Source organism: Mycteria americana, chromosome Z (genome assembly GCF_035582795.1).
Source record: "Mycteria americana isolate JAX WOST 10 ecotype Jacksonville Zoo and Gardens chromosome Z, USCA_MyAme_1.0, whole genome shotgun sequence".
Classification (NCBI taxonomy): Eukaryota; Metazoa; Chordata; class Aves; order Ciconiiformes; family Ciconiidae; genus Mycteria; species Mycteria americana.
The window spans coordinates 27,278,797-27,300,023 of NC_134396.1; positions in this window are offsets into that span (position 1 = coordinate 27,278,797).

The window sequence follows — 21,227 nt, forward strand, 5'->3', positions numbered from 1 at the left end:
AACCTTGGTCTTGCAAAATCTTTGTCCAGTAAAAAGGGATCTGGATGCCCTCTTCTAGCATTTTGCAGAGCTGGGTTCTTTTTTCCCTTAGGTTTTCTTGTAATTTTTTTTCTGATTGACAGAACTAAAAAACAATATTCAGTAGTATAGGGCAGAGTACCTGAAAGCACTTTACAATGCTATGTCTGTTTGAAATGGATAAAAGCAACAGAATTAAAAAAAAAAAAAGTGGAAAAATAGCAAATATAATTCATTTATTCTCTGTCATTTTCTATCATCTTGGTTCTTCTGTCACTTAGCTTGCTTTCAGGCATGACAAATAATTTCAAGACAATTTGTGAAACCACAGACAACAAGCAACACCCAGTCCATTCTTATTTCCATACTGCTGAAGTTTTGTCTTTGAAAGACATTCCACTATGTAAGCTGTGCAATTCAGAGACAATACGGGACAGTCAAAAATATAGATTCAGTATCCTTTCTGTTTTAAAATAACTGTTTCCTGCTAATAATAGGAACCAGCTAGTAAATGGATTTGCTCTGGTTCACAAACAAACTATTGAAGGGCGGGGGGGGGGGGAAGCTCAAACTTTTACATCTGAAAACTCTGGTGCTTTAAAGATTCTGCCAAGACAGTCTAGCTGTGAAGTTTTCTTGCACTTTCAAAAGAGCAATTAAATTCCTTTGAAATGTCTCTGCCAGCTGCCGGGTCTAGTATTGATCTCCAGGTTGCGTGACTGTCTCCACAAATGCTATGAGAGGATGAAGGACCACGCAAGAGCTCTTGGATCCATCAGTAGGCCAGAAATGTTGTATTAGAACACTGAAGACAGAGCAGCATCTCTGCCTTTGGAAGGCACACTACCATTATCCTACAAATTGAAACAGGATGATAAAAAAAGGCAGAAATCTGGTGTATCTTGTGAAAATGAGCCCTGACTTTTGAAGGGAGTGGTAAAATGCTGGCAGTACTGTCAAAATGTTTGAAAGTTTGAAGTTTCAAAAATCTTTCTCCACATTTCCCTTTGAAAAAGAGAACTGGTTAGTCAAGGTGAGTTAAGTGCAGTCTGAAATAATGTCTGGTTACACCACGGAGCTGCATCTCATATAACCCTATATAATCCACTGAGAAACTGTGGGGTTGTTGTTTAGTAATCTTAAGCAGTTACTAAGCTGTCTAAAAAGCCTGTGCTAGTATTTTCATGTTGGCAACACTTCTGAACCAAGCCTAAAAGATGTGTCTTTGATATAAAGAATTAACATATACCCGATAAACATGAGATCAGTAGAAAGCATCCATCACCTTACAGCAAAGGAGGCTTTGTTTCACTTTAAATGTGCTCTGTTACAGCAAGTTTTTCTCAGAATAGCTATGAATTTACTATAGAAACAGTATAAGAGCATCCTGCCCTGAAACAAATAGAAGCTTTTCCCTTACATAAATTAAAAAAAAAGACATTAATGCTGCCTGCAGTTGACCTCTCCATTGGTCAGAGATTAAATTTCCCTAGTAAATATATCTAGAGTGAAAATAAAACAATTTCTTTTTTTTCCTCCATGGAATTTTCTATGCTATGGTATACCACTAAGATAAACAGTCTTTATGAAGTGTTTTTAAAAGCGTGCTCTTCCATCAAACATGCCTGATCTTCAGGACCGACATTTCCCTATAGTCTTGCTTGGTTTTATTGGCTCAGTCCTGACAGAAAAAGATAGGGGCCAGCAGAGTTTTCAAATGCGCCCATTTGAAATGGGCCAGCAAGGCCAGCAGAGTTTTCAAATGGACCCACTCAAAAGAATGTTTGAAAAGATATGTCTTTTAGTTACTGTTAGGGGACTACATGATACAAATGTCTGAGAATAAATATCAGTAATACAGTTTATCTTTTTTTTTTTTTTTTTTTTTTCCAAAATTGGTTGCAGAAACTATGTTGGTATTCCTGACCAATTTTTTTTTTTTTTTACCCCATTTTTATCTGACATCCATATGGACAGAAAGCAGCAGATTAAGTCCAAAGGTCTGAAATCATGCTTTTACCTGTGGACCGTAGAGCGTGCTTATCTTCAGTGCAAACTTGTCAGCATTGCTGGGTCCAAAATTTTAGAGCTAACAGCTATAACATTATAATACATTAAAACCCTTTCATATGATCACTGTATTGACCAGCTTCTGAAACCCTGTGAGACCACTGAAACCTTTTTAATTTAGAAAGGATACTGCTTTGATTTTGTGAAGGAAAATGTTGTTAGAACAGCATAAATTTTGGTTTATGAATTATGAACTCAAAGGACAAAGTATACAGTACAATTAAAAATCTTTCGTGTTAGGTCTATCTTGTAGTAGACTGTTTCTCTTCAATGTTTGTTATACCACTTGGAAATAAAATGCTGTTTACTTTTTTTCAGATGGCATTATGTGAGGTTTTGCCACAACTGTTCAAAGTTGTAAGAGGAAACAGTTGTAGTTCCTTATTTAAAAGAATGCATTAAAATACCAAGTTTAAAAATAGATTTTAAGCTTCAGAAATTTTAACTGTAAAGTAACTATTTATTGTTGGGCAATATGGCTCTTGCTACTGATTTAGTTTGAAGGAAAAAAAATCTCATTTTTGACTCTCGAGTTCTTTTTTATTTGCATTAAACAATAGTGTATGACTTATCAGGCAAATCAGAATGAAGTAATACAGCATAAAGTAGTACTTGTAATAAAGTGATTGTGTTGCCTTTTTAGAAAAAAAACAATTTCTCTAGGAAGGAAAGGAAAAGAGACAATAACAGAGTAGTTATCGATGCACCCAGTCCTGTGTGCATCCAGATGATAGTGGATCTCAGTATGTTAAGGACAGATCTGACTCTATGACCAAGCTTGCAGGAGGCAGCCTAAGTGGTTTACACATAGAAAACAAATCTGAATGCCTCCTCTGCATTTTCCATTGCAAACCATTTTCTGAACTCTACCTGAAAGTGTTTGTAAACCAAGGAAAAGAATTCTTTTGAGCCTAGCATTTGGTAGTCTGGCTTCCTAGATTGCTTGTTCCACTCCTAAGACACACTAATTTCCAGGGGACTGCTCAAATGTTGAAGACAAAGTGCTACAGTTGTCTTAAAGTAGTACATGAATATAAAAAAACCTCTTTAACAGGAGTATTTGGTACTTATTTTTCCCCTATCCATTTTTTGAGAACCATATCTTACTCATAGTTTGTACAGTTTTTTTCTAAAAGGCAGGTTTTTCCTGTGAACATGAGAGAACTCTCCCAATATTTATACATTTTGCAATCAAATTATTTAGGCAAAGTTATTAACTGCCCAGTTGATATCACAAATGATCAAATTAGGGAGAACCTATTCAACTTTTGTGCATCTCTGAGCATTTTCATTGCTCAGAAGACCATCTCTTTCCCTCAGCAATACAGCTCCCTTTGTTTCCTGACAACTGGCTATCACACAGTTTGCACAGTCAAGTAATCCTAAAAATATTTTGATGATGGGGGAGGAGAAGGGTTATTAAAATGCTCCTCGCTTTTTGCACAGAGAAGCTGTGTTTGGAACAGTGACATGATCCTTATGACAAATATGGCTTTCATTGTGCCACCTCACCTCCCCATTGCCTGAAGTAATGTAAATATTTGCTTCAGTCCCTGAAGCTACCCGAAGTCATTGCTGGGTCACTTTCTTTCTGGTATTCAACATGCTGATATCAGCACAGAGATTTCCAAAATGACCCATAGTGCTGTATGGGAAGCTACCAACTTGTTTTAAACTTCAGACAGAACAGATTGCTTCTTCAGAACACCATCATTAGGAAAGGTAGAGTTGAGAAAGGCTTTTAGAAAATAATTATATTTTTATTTAAACTAATGTAAGCCTAGGGATTTCAGTCTTATCATTCCATTTGTCGTACTGTAGCTTAAATTACTTTGGCAACTGAAGAAAGCTGAAGGGTGAGTTGCAGGTTGTAACAAGAAAACTGTGATTTATTGATGACCCTTTTATGTGTAAGCATATGTAACAGAGAAAGATAACACCAAAAATATTATGAAAATACTATCATGGTACTTTTTCCTCTGAAATTAATTCAAATTCAGAATATATTCTTGGATTTGCTGAAAGGCAGAGAGAGAGAGAGAGAGAGAGAGAGAGAGAAGCTCTCCAGGGAGTGTAGTTTCTTGGTGAACTGGGACACACAGATGAGGCCATGAATGAATATGGAGAGAAAAATCTGAATAAACAGAGTAGGCCACTGATCCTCGTGAAGTATGAACTAGCAATGGTCCTGAAATCCAATTAAAGTCTGGATGGATTTCCAGACATGAGCCTTACAAAGGTCAGGGAATTTTATACAGTATTTGTGAAGACTTCCTTCTGGGTAAAGGTTTGGCAGCTGTGGGGTTTGGGTTGAGGTTTTTTTGGTTCTTTTGTTGCTGTTGGTTGGTTGGCTTTTTTCCTTACTGAATGGTAAAGTAAAAACCTTACATTCCTACCAATCTATGGTTTAGGAAATCAAACATCTGCCATTTTTCTGTCTGTATTTTCAAGTGCTTGGCTACCAGAGCCAAAAGAGGAGCTCCTCAAAAAGTTTCGGATTAGAAGGGCATTCACTGAATACTGCTAATCTGTAACACCATGACTGGAGTTGGACTTTCTGTTAAAATGCTGACATTTCTGTACCTTTAAATAAGAACACATGAAATAATTTAATATATATTTGAATTTCCTCACTAGAAAAATAAACTTCAATCAGATTTACTGAGGAAGTCATTCTTGTACCAGGGTTTCCTTACATTTCTGCACAATGTGAATACTTTAATTTTTGCAACTCTCTTTTCCATAATACAATAAATTATAGAGCTTTTTTCCCCTTCCCTTTGTCATTTGGGCCAACAAAATTCTAGCAAGACTGTTAAGCTCTTTTATTTCATAAAGATGTAAGAATCATTTAGAAAGACAGAGAAATTTACTGTGTTTTTTCTCAAGGAGTTCAAAAATTGTATATGACTTACAAGGCAACATCTATGTCCTCAGATCCTTTACCATAGTAATTAGGGCAGTAAACAGTACAAGTTTCATTTACTCCACATTTCTAAGTGAATGTTAATCTTGATATTATGACAGGAATATTTAAAGCCTGAATTGCCAGTTTTTGCCATGTCATCAGGCTGATGAGCCATTGACAATATAAACATGATATATTGCCATGGTTTAGGACCAAGTGGCATACGATCTAGCCTGGGAAATGCTTTCAGTGACGCATCCTAGGAATGGCTGATTTGTGCTACCAATCCCAAGTTGATTTTTTGCTTCTATGCAGATGAATATTAATCAGATAGGAGCTGGGGTGGTATCTGGAATGTACAGTACACAGAAGGCTGTACCATTACAGTCTGTCATGAATAATGAGCAATTCATTCAATTTATTAATGCTCTGTTTCCCCTTCAGGCAAATCATTTCACCAGTGTGTGATAATAAAGGGCTTCAGTCAGACACTTTTGACAAGCTTGACGTGTTATTGGACAGAAGCCATGTTCTCAGATACAAACACATGGCTTGCTTTGCTGGGTTTTCTCACAACCAGGCCTGGAAAAGGAACACACGTTTCTATCAGTGCCAGGTTATTTGATGCAAAACTTCAGAGGCTGTTGGCATGCATATGATATTGAAGAGAACTGTTTAACAAGAAAGATTAGGAGTTGGAGAGAGGGGAAAAAGGATTATAACACAGCCAATGACAAAAGATGCTGGTGTTGTGTAGGTTCCAGATGGTGGTTGAGAATCAGGAGCACAAAGCAGGATCAGTCATGAAAGACAGGAACCAGCAAAAGAATTGCATCTCCTTCATCCAGTCTATCTCCTTTCCGCCACTGCAGATCTCATGGCTATGTACACTTGTAGGGCAATCACAAGCCATCATTCCTTTTCACTGGCTGTTTCTACACATATAGGGGATAACTTCATGGACCCCTTGAAATGCTACAGCTTGTTTGCCTTTTCTATCTCTTGTCCCAAACCACTTTCCTTTTTCACCTTGGAAAGAGCCTGGAAGAAACCCTAACCTGTACCTTTTAACACTCAGGGAAGGAATCCTGGCAGAGAGAGAACTGGCCACTACTCAACCCACCTCCCCTTCTCAGAACTGCACTGCAGGCTTTGCCAGCTGCTGATTTGTGTTAACCAGTACAGTAAACAGAGCTTTATTAGCCAAAAAGTAGTGGTGAGGGGGCAAAGTTTACAGGTTTGGTAAATCCTTAATTCAGCAACAGTCTATATTCTGTTTATGTTTCAGCAGCTTGTAGGCACCCAATACGAAGTAGGGCTTTATGGTGTCAAAACATCACATAGCAGGTAAGAAAGGCTAGGTTTTGCCATGAAGAAATTAAAAAAAAAAAAAAAAAGATTTATCTATGTTTTTGAGCAATAAGGTACAAAGTTTTGTCACTTTTCCCTGATGATGAGGGAAGTTCAAAGTACAGTTTGGAATAAAGCCCTACCTGAAGTCACATAACTTTATCAAAGACTACCTTTTCCTGTTGACAAAATACTGTTCTCTGCTGTAGGTATCTCATTTTCTAACATGGCTTATGACTTTCATCCTCTAAGGGAAAAAAGTGATGTACTGTGTAAATCCTCATGTTTTCTCAGTTTTTCATCCTTTATGTGTAGAACATTTTTTTTTTTTTTTCAGATGAACAAGTCATAGTAATTTCTTGGACAGTTATCCTCATTTTGGAAATTAGGCAGTTTTTTGTTCTGTGTACAGGCTCATTGTCCTTTTGGTGTTTAAAATTATTTTAAATGAATGACTCATCTATTTTTTTGGACCATCTTGTTTCATAACGCTAAAGCATGAACATTGATTTTTCTCTTTTCTTGCTCTGTTTGAAGTTAAATAAGAATAATAGTCCCATCTTCCCTTTCAGCTTCAGTTTCTTTACAGCTGAGAATGCTGATCATTGACAGTGATAGGGGACTTCCTTTCAAACTTCTGAAATAATGCTGTTGGGATATTTTGGTCTTTTTGAAAGACAACCAACATGAATAACATTTTGCAAATCTTGCAAATCAATCAGCACTTGTTCTTTAATTTCATTTTAGAAGTGCTTCCCAGGAAGAGGATTTGCTACAGTAATAAACTCACTCATTAAGATTCAAATATGAGAAAATCAAGTCCAGAAAATATTGGCTCTCTTGACACACAATGCAAAGTGGAAAGAGGTTACTCTATGCTCCAGCATAATCTTCTTAAAGAACAAGGCAAAGGACTATTTTGTCTGTTTTACCTACTTGCCCCTAGCTATCCTGGCAGTTCAATGGGGTGGAGAAACTTACCGTTTCATGGGAAAGCTCTGACAGACTTTCCAAACAAACATTACAAAGCTGATTCGTAGCCAGTCTCTGGCAAACCAGTTTCCAACTACTGTTCTGCAAGCATAAGCATCCATTTCAGAAAGATACTTAAGTATGTGGTTAACTTCAAGTAAGTGAGTAATCTCATTGACTTCAATGGGACTATTCATGTCCTGAAATGCTCGCTGAATCAGGAACTAAATCTTCCTGGTTAACCTTTCAGCCTTCACAGAGCTGACTCTGTGCAGACACTGAATCTTTCCAAATGAAACTTTGCCAAACAGTCTTCACTTGGTATCCACAGTTCATTGTTTTCACTGCTTCTGAAATGCCTCTGTAATCATCACGTTACTGGACGATACTTCACCTTTCAGTTGTTTCCTTCTTAATCTTTACAGAGATCATCATGTAGCAATATTCTCTGATAATGCTGTCACTGCAATTGTGACCATACCAGCGTTCAGTCAAAAAGTAGGAGGTTTATTAGTCAAAGTATGGTTTAGTTTTATTTTTTTAAGAGCCAGTACTTCTTTTAAGGGGTGTGATAATCTAGACCAACTTTTCAGTCAGTCTTTCTAGAAAAGTGGAAAACATGCATTGGGCCAGGAGTAGGGGAAAATGCTAATCATTCAGCCATAGCTAAATCGGTACTACTTTATGTCATGGCACCTGCTTAAGATGTGTAAAATTTCTAATTTCTTTCTAAGCTTGCCAGGTATCTTTGGATTAGCCCATGAAAAAATGAACTATCAATGGCTTTCTTCTTCTTTTTTTTTAAAGGGTGAGGGAAGCTGTTTCATCATACAGAGCAAAGACTGTACTTCTCAGTTCTTTCACTGAAGAGCAGTCCTATACATTGCTAGTACGTACTCCTGTGAATTGTGTGCTAACATACTGTAGTGTTGTGCCTGAAGACATTACATGTGTTATTAAAATCCAGAAAAGTGAGAGCAGAAGAAGGAAGGATAAATCTATTTGTATTTCTCTAACTGCTCTGTATGGATACTGTTGCTAGGTCCCTATTATACTTTTACTGATATCCTCATTCCATGAATTGTCAACTGGTAGTGACTTAGGTTGGACTGTAGACAAAGGCTTTTTTTTTGCTAATGCTTCTTTTCCTGCTGGAGTTCCATCGTTGTCTATCTACACAAAATAAGCAACAAAAGCCTCTTCTTTTTTATTCTCTCCTAAGGAGACATGGGAGAAAGACCTGAAGAGCCTATTGCTAAAGGAGAAGCCGCTGCCCGAGCGCTCGCACACCATTCGGGGAGCAGCACACACACCGCCCGAGACTCCAGCTGCTGGGACCAGAGTCCCTTCGCAGCGGCAGCTCCCCTGAGCTGACGGGTGCCCTTTCCGACTCCTCGCTCACACACACGCTCGCTCCCGGGCGCTTCCTCTCCCCTTGGATCGACCCGAGGTTTCCCAAAGCAGAGTCTCCGATACGATGTACGCCAGACGAATTTATGGATTGGTACAGCGGTGAAAACAGCTCGAGCTGGGTGCCTCTGGAGAGGGACCCGGGACAAAGAAATCCCTGGGCAATTATACCCTTACAGTCTGAATTCCTGTCCCGTCAGGAGACAGTGGGGGCCAATAGTAGTATTGGGGTCTGGGGTCTTCCCGTTCTTCACTGGGCCCTTTCCTTGTCTCTAGGCGGGCCGATTCTTCTCTTATCTCTAAGATGGCAGCCTCTGCTAAGGTTGAAGCCTCCTTATCTTTCTGGTTTGCACTGGTTTCGGGGGCCTTCCTTCATGTAGCCAAGTAAAAGTTCAGTGCACGGTTGGTGGATCTAGGTGAAAGTTCTTGTGGCGTAAGACTGCAGCAAGCCTTGATACTAATGCTAAAGTGACTACTACCACACTATGAAGTCATGAGACTGCCACAGACAAAGGGAGAGAAATGCAGCAGAAGGTATCCTTCTAATTAGGGATATACAAGAGAAGCAGTAGCGCTGTGGAGGACTATATACATCTTGTGATCAAGAAGTTCAGACATGTTATTGAACTTCTCATACAGTGTCCCTGGAGCTGGGTATGGATTAACAAAAGGAGATTCCTTTTTTTCTCTTAAAAAGAGAATAAAAAGTTAAATATGTCCTAGCTATCTTCATGCTTTCTCACAAACCCCATAAACAAAAAATAGGTAGATTTGGTAGTTCTAGGGATGAGGAAGCAGAAATGTATAGAAATAGCTGGCATTTAAAATGAAAATATGAGAATAAGATCTTAGCAAGAACTAGATCCTTCAGAAATGCTTGAGGACTAACCCTCTTTCTGTCAACAGCTACACACTTGCTCAGACTTATTTATCCAAATAGTCCCAGGGACTTTGATAGAATGACTTGTGCGTGACAATAAACAGCACATAGTATGCCAAAGCTTAGTCCCACATAGTGTGACCAGTGTAATTTATTGTTTTCTATCTGTTATGCTATCTTTTTCTCACGTGTGTGTGTTGTGACCTCTAAAAATCATAGACCTGGTAGGGGAAATCAAACCTTAATCTGAGAGCATCAGCACCTAGCTAGTGCAAATCCAGAAGGTGTTGATAGACTTGGAGCTGCCAGTCTTCTTACAAAAGAGAAAGGAGAACCAAACCCTCATTTTACAGATCAAATCCATTTCTGTTATGCATTGCTTGTTTTATTTCAAATGGAAAACTATCTTGCAAGGAAAGTTCCAGCTATTTAATCCTCATTTCTTTTTAATATAATTCACTTTTTAATTAAAAAGGTGATTCATGCTTACCAGAATCTGCATCTATTTTGTTTTCAGTGGAAATGCAAGATTGTTTAGGGAATACTTGTTTGATTCACTGTGAAGCTCAAGGACATTCAGACAAATAGTAGGCTGGATCACATTTAATAGATTATACCAAATGGAATGCAAGAACCAAGAAACCTGTAAAATAGGCTGTGGAATTAAATAAGTATTGACCAGTGCATAAGGAATCAATGGCTGTTGAAAAAAGAATGATTACAGTAGATTGCATCCCCTGGGTATAAGCATATAAGCACATACGAGTGTTTTGGAACAAAGCTTTTGCAGCTTTGTTCCATTTAGGCACTGGAGCCCAACTATAGAAAAAAACCTTGGAATTATTATTTGATCTGATTGTTGCTTTCAATGAGAGGGAGAAGCAGTACAGGGACAGTTATTCTTGTCAAAATATGATAATATCTTTGTGGCAAAAAGTATGGGTAGCATAAATTCTTTCAGAATTGTCTAAAAGCTTATGAGGGCCTGAACTAGTCTGACAAGAGCTGGAATGTCTGTAATCTCATTAGGACAAAAACATCAATTTATACTCACTTCAGTCTGAAAAGCTATGTGGTAAAATGGCTCCGGGGGATTCCATGCTGATTACACAGGAAAGGCTTCCAGATCATTGTGGAATAACACAGAAATATTTTGAGCCAGCACCTCACAGAAGTGTAGGACTAAATCATAAACAGTATCAGCGTAGGTAGACAAAACACAATTTCCTTGGCCAAAAAAGTGAAAATAGAACTATCATACCCTCTTCTCAAAAAATCTGGTATAGCAGCGTCCTTGACATTTTTGTACTGCTTTTTGGAGATATTTCTGTGTATGAGGTTCATATTTACATTTTCCCTATGGAAAGTATGTAGCCTGGTTCTTTCAAAAGAATATGCAGCTACAGTCAATTATTTTTCAATGTGAATCTCTTATATGGTTGATTTACTTCCTCTGCCAACAGAAATAGATGAATGTTGATGTTCTTTCCAATATTACGAGATACAGTTTAACTACTATTGAATTCAGTGAGAGTTTACCTATGACTTGAATAAGATGTCCTAAAATAAAGGTCAACAGCTTAAAATTGTACTGTCTAAAACTCAGCAAATAAGTCCACATTTAGGAACACAAGCAAGTGGTCCAGCTTCCCAAAGCACTGGGCACCAATGTGAAACTACATGCTCATCACAGTTACACTTTCTACTTAGCAGAAAGTATTGCCAACCTCTTAGCAGAAAGATACCAACACCTTAAATCCGCTGTGTCTGGAAATGTGTAGCAAGTGCATAAATGAGGTGCACATAGTGAAGTCCTTGAATTCTATAAAGCAGGCCAAAATGCCTGTGCTTCCCAGTTAGCTTGAAGATTTTGGCTCAGTTGTGTTCATTAGGAGTCCTACTAATATGACTCTGGCTGCTTATTTAACTCTGGTTAGCTGCATGACTCATACCCAGATCGAAGATCTTTCCACTAAGAAAGATTAATTTTACCAGCCCTAAGTCCCTAGTGGTGAAGCTAAGTTCAGAATGCCCATTAACTTCATATTAATCAATTAACTGTGCACGTGACTGAACAGCTTCATTAATGATTTAACTCCATCAAATTCAAAATTGACTTGGACTTTATGAGTGTCAGTTAAGCTGTGGATCTGACTTGGATAAATGGATCTGCACAGGAAGTATTTACAGCCTAAATGAGTCCTATGGTAGAGATCTATTTTTGTTTCCTGGCTTGTTTTATAGTAGTCTTTGCCGAGAAACGCCAGCTTTGCCACATTAAAGCTATTTATAAATCCAGCCCTAATTCAGTTAATGGTTTAGGTTGAACTGAAAGGAGAATTGGGGATCTCAAGAAAGTTCATTTTGACTTTTTGTAAGCACACTGTTTCAAGTTTCCAAGCCAGCCTTAGAAAGGGGACTAAAACCCCATCTTCTGCATTAATAAGAAGGAAGTTCTTCCAACAGAGTTTTTCTTCTTGAAGTCCATTATTCAGCCTACCATTCAGATGTGAAAATCCTGATTCAGATCCATTCTACCCCTGATTTCAACTCCTTTGCCTCTAGATATTTCCCTGTTGAGTGGCATGGTTTATAGGTTAAACCAATCCGCTAGGAACTGACTCATCTGAGTTTCGGTCCTGCTGTCAATAAGTATATATGTATTTTGTACGAAATGAAACCACATCATCAGGAGAAACTGAAGGACTTATACAGAATACCTCCTCACCTGTTTCTAAGGGCATTCTTCTGTGAAACAGCTAACCTTTGTCCTAATGTCTTCTCTAAACCAAGGTGAAAAGGAAGTAAAATTAAAACAATATTTCAAGCTGGATAAAATATGTAATTTGACCTAAAACAATTTTTTTTTCCAGTCTGGCCTCTATACTAACACATCTATTTTTGAGAGGGTTTTGAAGTAAGATGAAAGAGGTCATCTGGAAGACAACAGAGAAGGTTTTTTCAAGCATATGGACATTATGAAAGTCAATGTAGAGCCAGATCTTCTATGCATCCTATTTATCTTCTTCCTTGGTGATAACAGTCCTGAAGTGTTTGAAGAATGTAATCGTATCTCTTCCTAGTAACTATTCAGCCAAACCAAGGTATTTATTTCATTTAAGCTTTCCTCATAAATTAATCCCTACAACCACATGTTTATTTCTGTTGCTTTCTCTGAACTCCCTCCAGCTTGCTGAATTTTTTTGGCACAGAGGTGCTTGTAACCATAAACGGTATCTGTGGTGTGGTCTCCTTTATACTACTCAGACTGGAGCTATCTTCTCCCTAGTCCACAGTATTGTGCCTCTACATGTACAGCCTAAATTTACACTGGCATTTTTTGTTGCTGCATTCCCTTGCAAGCTCCCTTATAAGTTACTATCTGGTGTCAACCTGAGGGATTTTGGCTGAATCCTTCTGCTCTTAAATATCTGTGTTCCAGGTTATTTTTCACCTAGATGCAATAGGCTGCATATTTTCCAGATTTGACTTCATTTTCTTATTTCCTGCCCAAGCTTCTAATCTTTCTCATTTCTCTTCTGGCTTTAGTGTTCTTTTACCACACTAAACCTTATAATATGTAAATCTCATTTACATTCCATTTCTCATTCTTTTTAATTCATCACTAAGTAAGTTAAATGAGACAAAATTTAAGGTAGATCTCTTTTGTGTCCACCACCCTCTCTCTCTTACTGGCTATTTTGCCACTTAAAGCATTATTTTTTTATTAACATTTTTACTATAACCCCTAGCAAAGTCTGAGTATGTGCTGTCAGACATCTATTTCTTGCCCAACTTCTTTCCTGGTAGCCGGGGAAATGAGAATTCATATTAGTAAAATGACTTTGGAACTTACAGGCATAACTGTGTCAATGCACTCTACCTTGAGAATTTATATGTACATATTATTTTGGCATATGAGAACCTCAGAATTTCAAATTTAATGAGCTTGTCATTATTACTGTCATAATGCAAATGCAGGACTAGGGCACAAAAGACTGAAGCTGTGACTAACAGGAAATCTGGGTTTGCCATGCTTGGACCCTAACCACTACATCATATTTATGAACTGTGAGTTCTTGTCCTAAGTAACTCTTATAGAAATTTAAATAATTGGAGAGAATGGGTAATATGATTTTGTTAAAATAAAATAATGAAACAGTTGAAAAAGATGTCCTGGAAAATGCAAGAATGAAGAAGCTTCCATTCCTATTATAGAGAATTGTTCCCAATGAGGTAAAAACTATGTATTCATATGTAGACAGAACAGTAATGTTACAAAAAGGTTTAATTTGCCCATTAACATTAATTCCAAGGCTGACTTCAAATTATTTACTCTGTAATCACTGTGTTGTTGAAAAAGAAGGCTGGGGCAATGCAAAATCACCACTCTAAGCTATTCTGAGCAAGCATCAAAAGGAGTTTAATAACAGTACTTGCAAAAACTTTGTAGATTAATAATAACCATGGAAAGACTTGTTATTTCTTAAGGAATGAAAGACAGTTGATACGGCTTTACTTGGAACGTGGGAAGGTGTCAGTTTTATTAAGTACAGACCTGGATTTCACTTTCTTGTTAATGGAGGACCACTGATGAGATGGATGTCTGTGATCTGAAAAGGAATAATATTTTATTTGACAATCTATTACAAATAGGATGAAGAAATATGCCCCCAAATGTTTTAGAGGCTTACTTAATCAGCAAAGAACATACCAAATGGTTTTCATCAGGAAGTAAAAAGAAAGGGTGATGCTTTAAAGTTAAATATTTGAAGCGTAGATTTATTAGATAAGGGATTTTGTTTTGTTTTATTTTGGTTTTTTTAAAGAAAAAAAAAGATAAAGCCTTGGAAAGTTAAAGTGGTACCCCTAAAAACTGTAGTTCTGAAACCTTTCCTTAACTGCTACCATGGACTTTGATCCAAGGTGCCATGGATATTGCCAAAAACCTATAGCATGTCCAAAAGGACTTCTGGAAAGTGAAGACTTCTTTCTTTGAAAGACATTACTGATGGGCTGTTAGACGTTAGTGTTTATTAGTACATACATATTGCATACATACATTGCTGAAGGTATTCCACAAGTTCATGTTTAGTGGAAAAGTCTGACTTCTCCCTTATGGGGTATCAAATTGCTGTATATTATTTTATCCTATCATAGAATCAGAGAATCGTTTAGGTTGGAAAAGATGTTTAAGATCAAGAAGATCATCCAAGATCATCGTTTAAGATCATCCAACCATTAACTTAGCACTGCCAAGTCCACCACTAAACCATGTCCCTAAGCACCACATCTACACATCTTTTAAATACCTCCAGGGATGGTGGCTCAACGACTTCCCTGGGCACCCTGTTCCAATGCTTGACAACCCTTACCATGAAGAAATTTTTCCTAATATCTAATCTAAACCTCCCCGGCACAACTTGAGGCCATTTCATCTTGTCCTATGGCTTGATACTTGGGAGACAAGGCCAACATCCACCTCGCTACAACCTCCTTTCAGGTAGTTGTAGAGAGTGATAAGGTCTCCCCTGAGTATCCGTCCTCCTTTTCTCCAGGCTAAACAACCCCAGTTCCCTCAGCAGCTCCTCATCAGACTTGTGCTCTGGACCCTTCACCAGCTTCGTTGCCCTTCTCTGGACACGCTCCAGCACCTCAATGTCTCTCCTGTAGTGAGGGGCCCAAAACTGAACACAGTATTCGAGGTGCGGCCTCACCAGTGCCGAGTACAGGGGCACAATCACTTCCCTAGTCCTGCTGGCCACACTATTTCTGATACAAGCCCAGGATGCTATTGGCCTTTTTGGTCACCTGGGCACACTGCTGGCTCATATTCAGGTGGCTGTCAACCAACACACCCAGGTCCTTCTCTGCCAGGCAGCTTTCCAGCCACTCTTCCCCAAGCCTGTAGCGTTGCATGGGGTTGTTGTGACCCACGTGCAGGACCCGACACTTGGCATTGTTGAACCTCATACAATTGACCTTGGCCCATCGATCCAGCCTGTCCAGATTCCTCTGTAGAGCCTTCCTACCCTCAAGCAGATCAACACTCCCACCCAACTTGTGTCATCTGCAAACTGACTGAGTGTGAACTCAGTCCCCTTGTCCAGATCATTGATAGAGATATTAAACAGAACTGGCCCCAGCACAGAGCCCTGGGGAACACCGCTTGTGACCGGCTGCCAACTGGATTTAACTCCATTCACCACCAATCTTTGGGTCTGGCTATCCAGCCAGTATTTTACCCAGTGAAGAGTACGCCTGTCCAAGCCATGTACACCCGTTCAAGCCATCATCTCAGCTGTTCTCTTTTTTCAAGAGATATTTTAGGAATTCTGTTTCCAAGACGGTCTGGAAGCAGACTTTTTCAAAATCCACCAATCCTGCAAAACATTATGGAGACATAGAAACATCGCAACAGGTCCCTGGGGTCTTGCCTGGCTCCTTTGCCGGACCCCACTGGTTCAGGCTGCAACTGTGGCACATAAGTGGGAACAAGGTGCCTTGGTAGTCTACTCCAGAAAACAGGTAGATGAAGCCCTGCTGTTTGCTCAGCAAGGATTCACAGAACCAAAACATTTCCGGTTCAAAAAAAGAGTGTTTTCTAACAGAACTCGTCAAGAGAAAATGTTTGACCAGACCTAACAATAAATAACATTAAAACATACTTTGGTGCATTTGATTCTAAAATGAGTCAGAGTAGGGGAAGTTCAATCATGATATAAAAAAATCTCGAGAGATGTAGACATCGATTCAGGAATTCTGCAGTGAAAGATTCATACCTATTTCTCTTTAAACCAGTGCTATATTACTCAATGTGATTTTACGGAGTTCTTCACTGTTCTTGAGAAATGGTTTGTATGCTGTACTGCATGTCATAGATTTTAGAGTGTTTACTATAGAATCTAAACATAATGATTCTTTTGTCAAAATGTGTTAGATGCTTTTTCAAATATCCCAGAGCAATGGTCTTTTTCCCAAGGAATTAAATCTGAATAATTTACAGTCCTGCTGATAGTTCCTAAAGGAAGGTCCTGAAGCTTGAATGCTTGTGTGACCAGCTCTGCCCTTAACCTTTTTTCAGATCTTGGACAAGTAGTTCCATCTCCAGAGCTTCAGTGTGCTGATCTGTGTATAAGAGTGCCTATCTGTAAAGCACTGTGAGGTAAAATGCAAAAATCATGCTTTGTCATATTTCCATACGGATTTTCTCATTGCTTTTTCTCTTCTTGGCCTCAAAAAACCACCTGTGCTTGTTTCAGCATTGCTCTAGGCGTGCAGTGAGGCACTACCTTTTGGAGGATGCAACATACTACTGCATTTAATGAGAGGCTTTTGTGTGATAGGCAGAGGAAGGAAGCTCTTACTCAGTCCCATACAGCATCACAGTGCAAGCACAACTGCTGTCATATTCTTTTACCCCCCCCTTCCCACCCATGAGGCAAGATGTGGTTTGGTTTGTTCTGCTTTCATTTTCAAAGGAAAGGGAAGTGCAAACCGTTTTCCCATGGTGTTTCAACTATGATAGTGCAGTGTGTAAAATTTCAGACCCAGTGCTTTGTGCTTCCAACTCCTGTGTTTCTCTTGCACAGAGGAGAGATGTTTGAGGGAATGATTGCACCAGGTATGCTTACTGACATGCAGTGTTTTGTTTTTCCCATTTGTTTGAATAGCAATGTGAGGCTTCAGTGGGCAGTTTTCATTTCCACCTTGAGGGAGCGACCCCTATGTATTCAGTAAAGCTCTGATACGGACACCATCGCGTCTTTCTTTCTGTGGCTCACGTGAGTCTGCAGTTGCAGAAATATTTATAGCCTGCTTGCAAGGAAAGTGCTACAGAGTAACACTGTGGTCCTTTATAGACTTAACAACTTATTTTTTAATAGTTAAAACAGTGCTGCAGAGTTGGATGATATCTTCACTGTACCAGGAGTCAGACCAAGAACGTTTTTGGCTCGGTTCACATATTCTGATTTTAAAAACATACCACAGAGTCAGTATAGCCTCTATTGACTGGGCAAACTCAGTTGAAAAGACAAATGGGAAATTTTCACCCAAGGAAGGCATGCTTTCTTAAAAGGTCCACCGTTTTAAAAAAAGTTGTCCTTTGATTTAAAAAGAAGCTTGAGAAACATGTCTCAAATATGGTCTGAGAACAGAGCAGTTGGAGAATATTAGGAGGAGGATGAAAATGCTCTTACCCTTTACAGCATCAGTGAGGCTATTACTGTGTCTGACAGACATATTTAAAAGTAATATATAAAATTGGAAAAGGTCTACTGAGATGGTCTGAAGTCTGAATAATGGACTATATAGGGTAAGATTTAAGATCCTTCTATTGTGGAAGATTTAACATATCAATCCATCAAATAATCCAACAGGAGGTTAGCCCATAAGTTCATCTCATTTTCAAAGTATCTACATAGGAGAGAGTTATGGCTTTTAGCAGAAAAAAAGCGTAAAGAGATCAAGAGAAGGAAGGTGGTGCAGGTGAATGCAAACTAAAAATAAAGCACTATATTAACAGTGGAGTGGTTTCCCTGCCACCTGAAACTATTAAATCAATACAAGCTGTCTTTTCAAAAGATACAGTTCAACCAGAAATGATGGTTTTAGTGCAAAACCACCAGTGTTACGCAGTTGCTCAGAACTTAATTTCTCCTATGTGGACTGGGAAAGTTTCAGATTTTACTTCAGAGCTCAGCCTGTTCCACTGCCTGTGGCTGAGATTTCTTTACTTTTGGTGTGAGATAACTCAGGAAACAGAATGCCACAGGCCAGAAGTCCTACATATTTTTGCCATGCACAATGCTGTTTCTGACGTCTACAAGCTAACACTGAAGGTATGACAGGGACACTGGGCGCTTTGCTTCTTGCATGTTACCTAGTAGGCATATCCTCATTTTAGAAGAAAAGACTGGTCAAGCTATATGAAAGTATTACAGGTACTGAGACATCCCATGGGCTTTGCTCTCTTGAACTGGAGACAACCTTAAGACATTCAAGCTTGTATTCCCCAAAGCAGAGATAATGGAGGTGAAATCGTGAAAAAGCTGCTCTGAACTTGGAAAAACATGATTTACATAGTAGCGGCAGCATTGTATCCCAGGGTTTGTGTCCTTCCCAAACTGCTGTTCCTTTCCCCAGCAATGGATAGCTTCTTGTTATGTCTTAACTTTTTGAACAGCCTTAGGCTCCTGAGTGGCTTCCAGGAGGATTTATTATCAGTCTTTCCTTCACAATTAAGACATTTCTGATGTTAAACAACCCTCCATTGTTGTTACAAGAATAGCAGCTATATCACCTGTTAGAGATTTTCTGTTTATCAGTAGAGAGCCCAGAGATCATGAAGTATGTGTCTCGCGTGTTAGGAAGACTGAGATGCTACTCCGTAATAGCTTTCTTCAGCTACTGCTGTCGTGGACATTTTGTACAAATACAGATCATTTAGAAAACTAATCTTGATAAATTAATTTTACATAGATTTTTTTTTAATCTGTTGCCAGATGGTCTTTCTCAATTACTCAATTGAAAGAGAAATAAAAATGTTCTGAAAGACAATGTTCCATAGCCGAGGCATATAAAAAAAATCATTATATCTCTTCCATTATAAAGTATTTACTACCTAGAAGTTTGTGTTCCTAATCCTCTTTTTGTACATTATATTACAAGATTTTCTCTTTGTAACAGTTTGGACTAGAAGACAGTAAAATGTTCAAAACAAGTAAGAATTATTGAATTGCTGTTAAAATGTGTTGGTTTTAAGTCTGTAGATAATTTTAGTTATATGGTGGACAGTGAAGGAATGAATAACATATATAGTGAATTAATACTGTATTTCTATTTGACTGTAGCTTCAGATGTGCTTGGTGTTGGCTTAGTATTCCAAATCAGTAATAAGGATGTTAAAAAATAATAAACTATAATACTTAATTCCCTATTCGTTTGTTCCTTTTTAATGAATGCTTGCTTGTAAATTGCTTTCATACATGCAATTGAAGGCACAATTATTCAAGTCAGTAGACCAGATCTTTACCTACGAACAAGAAGAATATGGAGAGCAGAAAGGAAGGACTGCCAGATAACAGTGGTCTCATGAGGCTGCTATCACAGCTGTTAATCAGGGAGCATTAGGAAGGCCTTTCCTCTAATTAATAAAGTATAATTATCGAAGTTGACATCCTAGTGGCTGGTGAAGGACGTAAACAAATCAAGTGCATTGCATTCCAAGGTCCTAGGCAGGGGTTTTTCAATCTTGTGAAACTCATGATTTTAAGCAAGGTTATTTTAGACCAGGGAGTGGAGATAAAGGTACTTAATGCAGTTCTGTTTCTTGCTTCAAGGTTTATCTTTTCTCTCTGTTTCTCTTAATTGGTTTGATGTCACATTTACTTTGTCTTTCTCTCTATTAAAAAAAAAAAAGTATTATGCAGAGTGAAATGATAAACAATACAGAAATAATTCTTCATTTTAGCAGCTCCTTTGGCTTCCATAGTGACAAATGTTTCTGTTTCCTGCCAACACATTGGCAAGGAACAACAAAAATTTTGCTACCAATTTGTTCCAAGTTTACTCAACATACTTAGGATCAGATAAAGAATTTTTTTTAGTGGACATATTATGAAAACCATTCATCTTAACTTAGTGGAGAATCAAAAGTTATTTACTGATATAAAAGCTTTTACTTGATAGCCATCTAATAAAGGAGCAAGGGCAACTCCATTTCTTGTATCATTTATCAGTTATCTGTCTACAATGCTTTCTTCAACAAAAGTTTTAGAAGAGAAGAAAGGAAGTGGCCATACTCTCATAAACAGTTTCTTCCCTGGTCTACGTTCTACTGGCAGCAACAGGTATAGTTTTTAGATGATATTTACAAATATGCATCGTGGTTTCATTTTATGCTAGCTCAAAACTAAGAACAAAGCCTCATCTTAATAAATGATCCTGTTATCATTTAGTAGTATGAATTTAGGTCTTTATTCCCTTCCTTTCCACATTGAAATGATTCATGTGTGTTAACTCTGTCACCATGAGAAAATCTGGGGAGCAAAGTACTGTAGACATCCAGACACGGTCAACATCAAACTCGTATCTGAGGTTCAGTTTACCTTATTTTTCTCACAATACACACCTAGGTGACTTGAGGATTTTAAAGTCAACCTTAGATTGAGATAATGCTACATATCTCATCCCTCCCCACCCCAAAATAAGAAAAAAGAAAGAAAACCCTGCAAGTATCCTGAATGCTGTGCACTTTGCCATAAAGACAGAGCCATAAACAAGAGTAATTTTAGAAGACAAACTCTTCATTTCCTGAGAAAATGGAAGCCTTCCCTGATGGAACTTAAAGAAAACTATAAATAAATTTGTTCTGAATCTTTCTTAGAAACAGTATTTGAGTTTTTCAGAATGTACACAATATGACCCAGCGGCCTGAAAATTACAACCTCGGTCCCCACATTGGTCCACTTAACTTCAGTTAAAGAGTTACTAGTCACTTGTAAAACAGGACAGGGCTATTAGAGTATTGTGATGTTCATTAGCAAGAAATAGTCATATAAATTGTAGTTGTTGGTATAGGATTGGGGATATTAAAATATATAATAAATGGTATCT